The following is a 5,722-nucleotide window of genomic DNA, read 5'->3' as shown; positions in this document are numbered from 1 at the left end:
CATTTCACCATACATAGCCAGGTGCATTAACCCCATTTCACCATGCAGAGATAGGGACATTAACCCCATTTCACCATACGTAGCCAGGTGCATTAACCCCATTTCACCATACATAGCCAGGTGCATTAACCCCATTTCACCATACATAGCCAGGTGCATTAACCCCATTTCACCATACATAGCCAGGTGCATTAACCCCATTTCACCATGCAGAGATAGGGACATTAACCCCATTTCACCATACGTAGCCAGGTGCATTAACCCCATTTCACCATACATAGCCAGGTGCATTAACCCCATTTCACCAAACAGAGATAGGGACATTAACCCCATTTCACCATGCAGAGATAGGGACATAAACCCCATTTCACCATACAGAGATAGGGACATTAACCCCATTTCACCATACAGAGATAGGGGCATAAACCCCATTTCACCATACAGAGATAGGGACATTAACCCCATTTCACCATGCAGAGATAGGGACATAAACCCCATTTCACCATACAGAGATAGGGACATTAACCCCATTTCACCATACAGAGATAGGGACATAAACCCCATTTCACCATACAGAGATAGGGACATTAACCCCATTTCACCATACAGAGATAGGGACATTAACCCCATTTCACCATGCAGAGTTAGGGACATTAACCCCATTTCACCATACGTAGCCAGGTGCATTAACCTCATTTCACCATACATAGCCAGGTGCATTAACCCCATTTCACCATACATAGACAGGTGCATTAACCCCATTTCACCATACATAGCCAGGTGCATTAACCCCATTTCACCATGCAGAGATAGGGACATTAACCCCATTTCACCATACGTAGCCAGGTGCATTAACCCCATTTCACCATACATAGCCAGGTGCATTAACCCCATTTCACCATACAGAGATAGGGACATTAACCCCATTTCACCATACGTAGCCAGGTGCATTAACCCCATTTCACCATGCATAACCCGGTGCATTAACCCCATTTCACCATGCATAGCCAGGTACATTAACCCCATTTCACCTTGCATAGCCAGGTACATTAACCCCATTTCACCATGCATAAACAGGTGCATTAACCCCATTTCACTATGCATAACCAGGTGCATTGAGCCGATTTCACCAGTTCTTTGGTTTGGAAGAATTTTTGCTTTAACAATCTTTTCTTTGTTTTCCAGGTTCCCGCAAAGGGGGTGCACCGTTCCAGGAAGTACTGCAATACCTGGTCGATGCCTGGGGTGGACGGAGCAAGCCCCTAATCCAACCCCCACTACCAAAAATCCATTTAATAGACTAGACCCGCATTGCGGGCCATATCAGCTATTAAACTGATAAGAACAGATACTACACTTGATCTTAGCCTTGAGAGGCCGAGAAGCGATAACCTAAAAATTAAAAAAAATCCCCATTTAAACTGGCATCCCATTTGTACATCAGTGGGCCCGATTCGCAAAAATCGAAAATTCCCTCGAAATGGCCGCCCGTCCGCCACCTCCATTGCAGCAGCGAATCTCCCTCGATATTCTGCTATTAAACAATCCTGATGTGCTGTATTTATTTTGTGTATCTTGGGAGAAATATAGGATTTATTTTGTGAAGATCAACAGGAATGGCGGAGAAGAGCAGCAAGATCACGTGATTTCCTTCCATCGTCAGAACCGCGCGCTGTGTGGAAAAACCCGGCATTCCGGAACGAGATTCCAATGGAATTTGTACTTTAGACCCTTCACGTGATTACGTCTACCATATGAGTGTCTTTGTACATTTGTACGTTTGTATGTTTGTTCGTTTGTATGTTTGTACAGATGTCTGATGTCTCTTCCCCTTCATAATGGCAGGATTTAAAGGCTTTGAGTAAAGTTTTAGTAGGGATTTGAGGAGAGTTTTAAACGCCAATCTTTTAACACCACTGTGTATTTACTACGGTAAAAAACCCAGAAGACCCAAAATACCCCATGGAGACAAAAGACCCAAAGAACCCCGAGAACTCAAATGACCCAGAGGATTTAGATTTAGAAACCATTCAGATTCATTTTATTGAATTTTATTTTAAGTTACCATATTGAGTGCTGACGCCTGTAACCCATGTAAACTTGAACAAACGTGATTGACTCTCCTGCGAGATGCAATAAGCCCCTCTCTTTCGCTGCACTTCAGGTGCTGGTGTCGCTTTGCTCAATGATCACATATATGTTGTTGGAGGCTTTGATGGTACGGCCCATCTGGCGTCTGTTGAAGCCTACAACATCCGCACGGATTCATGGACCACGGTTACCTCCATGACGACGCCTCGGTGCTACGTTGGAGCTGCTGTGTTGCGTGGACGTCTCTACGCCATTGCTGGGTATTTGGATCTTCAGCTTTTCCCTATTGTCCGCTGTCGTGGCCTTGCTTTTGAAACTGCTGGCATACCCGAGTACACGTTGAAAAGCAACTATTTTCTCTCTTAAACGCGAATTTTGGACTTGTTTGATGACTGAAACATATCGGCAAGTAGATCCGCAATGGGGCACAAACTGGAACAACAGCCAATTGGTTCAACTTACCAGTTCGTCCATGTCAGGTGACCAGGCGACGTGTGATATTTTCCTTCTGCGAGGGGCTCCTCAATGCATTTGGTGTCATCTACCCTTAATCTTCGTCATTAATTTGACACGAGCATACAAGACCGGTCGCTTCGCTGATGGAAATACCAATCTTTGCTTCGATGGCTAATCTATGGGGCAAGACCAAAAAGGATTCCTGCATATCTTGCCCTACGTGCAGGGATAACCAGCATCGCAAGTTGGCATTTGCAGTTCTGGAACGTGTCCACGTACCCATACACAAATTGTTTTTATTTATTTATTTTTTATTTAGTGAATCACAAACCTTCATTGGAGTTCCCTGGATCCACCGTCGTTTCTTTCATTGAAATTCGTTAATCCGTTCTGAAGTTGTAGCACGACAGACAGACGCTGCTCCTTTTTATAATAAAGATTATATTAGTAATGTGCGCGATACCAATTTGCATTTGTTTGAATCCCTGCAATACAAGGGGGAGGATACATTCTTGTATTGTGTGATAAATGGTGATCGGCACCGGGAGGTTGCAGACAAGGACTGGCAGGATAACTAAGTGAGTTGCATTTTGGGAAGGGGGTGGTTGTCGGCCTTTTATTTATATAACACTAAAACTTCTGTGTCCTTGTGCCTTGTAGTTACGATGGCAACTCTTTGCTGAACAGCATCGAAAGTTATGATCCAATCATGGACAGCTGGGATATCGCTTCGTCCATGGGAACACACCGCTGTGACGCAGGCGTCTGCGTCCTTCGAGAAAAGTAGTCCCTTATTGGACCACGTTGCCAGGCCCTGCTCTTCACTACCTGTTCAACCATGAGGCAAGGTGGAACTTCTCCAAGCCGAGGTCATCCATCGTGCTCCGAAAGTGTGATTTCAAGTCTGCGAGAGACGTGTACAGTTTGGACCAATGTCTTCAAAAACTGTGTGGGCCCTTTTGTCATTATCCACTTTTATCGTTAGAATGTACCTATCGATTAATCTCTCATGAAGTACTTGAGGCAACAGGTTGTTGGCTGCAATTGATTGTGCACCAACTGGCAGGCGCTCGTGATTGGCCCGACACCATATTTGGCATGTATCGTCATCAGGTGAACCTCAATACCCACTTCACCTTTGCTACCTGGCCGAGTCTTGAAAGCACCTTGGTCATCGTGCTTTTTCGGTCCCGTCCGCTCAGGAATACCGACGGGTGTTGCTGAAGCACATGTGACTTGAACGTCTAAAGATAAAGCGATGTGGCTTGAACAGCCTCAAAGATTGCCATGTGACCGAAAGACTACTATAATATACAGTACAAAGGATGATGTACTCGCCAAAGCACATGTTCTGCGGAAGTTGAGTAATGGATGCTGTGACGTCACGAGGACGCTGTGACGTGGACACGATGGTTATGCAACAAAAACTCGACACTTGCACCCAAGACATCCCGAGCGACTCGAGGTCGAACTTTCCCCCACTCTGTGTGAATGGAACACCCTGTGAGTGAGTGCACCATGTTTTGTACACCGGCTGGTGGGGAATCGGCCATCTTTGATTCGCCCGACCACTTTATACGACGTTATTTTAAGAATGGTTTATTGATTTGTCGACTCGATTTCGATTGGCACTCAACTCATAAATGATGCCCGTTCAAATGAAAAGGTGACAGGTGATATCCTTTTGTTGTACATCATCATAGATGCGTGTGTTGTGAAATCAAGATACAACATCAACCCATAAGGTAGGTTTAATCGAAATTCGTTCTCAAACAGCATCTGGAGAGAAACCAATAAACATTGTATTAATATTACATACAGGTGAATACAGGTGCGGACAGGTGGTATGACTATAAAAGAGCTTATGATACATATAGCAGAATCGTTACCTTTCTATGGAAGCCCAGAGTAGCTCTAGAGTTACATTGATGTTACATAGATGTTACATAGTTACATAGATGGATCTACATCTCCTGTCCGCGCTGATATATATAGGAACCGCGAAAGGGTCGCGTAGCGGCCATGAGGTGAACAACATCAGTGTCGTAACTTGGATGACGATTTCATCACATTCTCCCCGCGCTTAGATCCGAACTAGGCGGTGAAGAACAGCAGACACATACAGAGGGATACATAGGAATGCAAAGAACGAAATACATTGGAAAGATGTCACTGCCGGTCGAACGTCCAAGGGGCCATCAATCCCGATGGCAGGGATACTGCATTTCAGCCTGTTAGCCTGGTTAGCAATCAATCCCCAGCTATAGATGTATCGAGGAGGAAGTCCCAATCAAGAAGATATCGAACCGAGCAAGCAGTGTTCATCCCAGGGAGAAGACGATGAGCCCGTGGGTAGCAGTAGTCTTACAGTGGGGTTGTCTGATTAGATAAGGTGTACCTCGTTGAACACTCATTACATAAGGTGTGCCTTGACGAAGAGCGACTGTCCATTCGTCGCAATGCAACACATTTCAGGAAGAGGTGTCGATGTGGAAGATGTGTAAATCCGTAAGCCTTAACAGTAAGTAAGATTACATGACAGGAGGCCACTACAGTAAGACCATTACAGCAGGTCTGTACCTGCCTTGGCTCCCAAGGGTAGATACGCATTACAAGCTCATGTTGCGGCACGCGAATCTACCATTGGCAGTGATCGCACGAGACACGAGCGGCCTCTGAAGGCTGCCTGGACGACCGGCATGGCTGATTACGACGACGCACAAAACGACCGAAACGCGCCTCTCCAGCGAAGCGCGCAGGACCTCCCTGGGATGCATATGGCAAGCTTGTCCAGCTGTACAGCGCGCGCGGAGGATCGGAGAAGATCGGCAGACCGAGAGAGTCCCGGCTGGACAAACCATGTTTGTCCCAGCATCGTCCCGGATGGATGGTCTAGATGTCGAGATGATTGTCATGCTAGATGTCCCGGATGGATTGGCCATCCCTGGGTGTCCGACCGATCCATCCATTTAACGCCATCGTTGCATGGCACGGACCCAGCCGGACCGCGGATGGATCGACCATCCACGGACGCAATGGCACAGAGACCCAAAGACAGCCATCGCCCCGGATGGACTGTCCATCCACGGATGTCCGACCAACCATCCATTCAACACCTTCATGGAATGGCTCGGATCGACCATCCATGGACTCAAAGTCTCGCTCAAAGACACAA

General features: G+C 46.3%; 1 non-coding gene across 1 annotated transcript; it reads right to left on the bottom strand.

Moving 5' to 3' along the window:
- Window positions 1-1,195: 1,195 nt before the first annotated feature.
- LOC137419651 (U2 spliceosomal RNA) lies at window positions 1,196-1,389 on the bottom strand. Its single transcript, XR_010982960.2, has one exon. It is a non-coding gene; the product is annotated as a U2 spliceosomal RNA (small nuclear RNA).
- Between the last annotated feature and the right edge of the window lie 4,333 nt (window positions 1,390-5,722).

This window comes from Myxine glutinosa, chromosome 1 (genome assembly GCF_964187855.1).
Source record: "Myxine glutinosa chromosome 1, kmMyxGlut1.1, whole genome shotgun sequence".
NCBI lineage: Eukaryota > Metazoa > Chordata > Myxini > Myxiniformes > Myxinidae > Myxine > Myxine glutinosa.
Note: the sequence above shows the minus strand (reverse complement) of the source record. Positions and strands in the feature narration are given on the sequence as shown.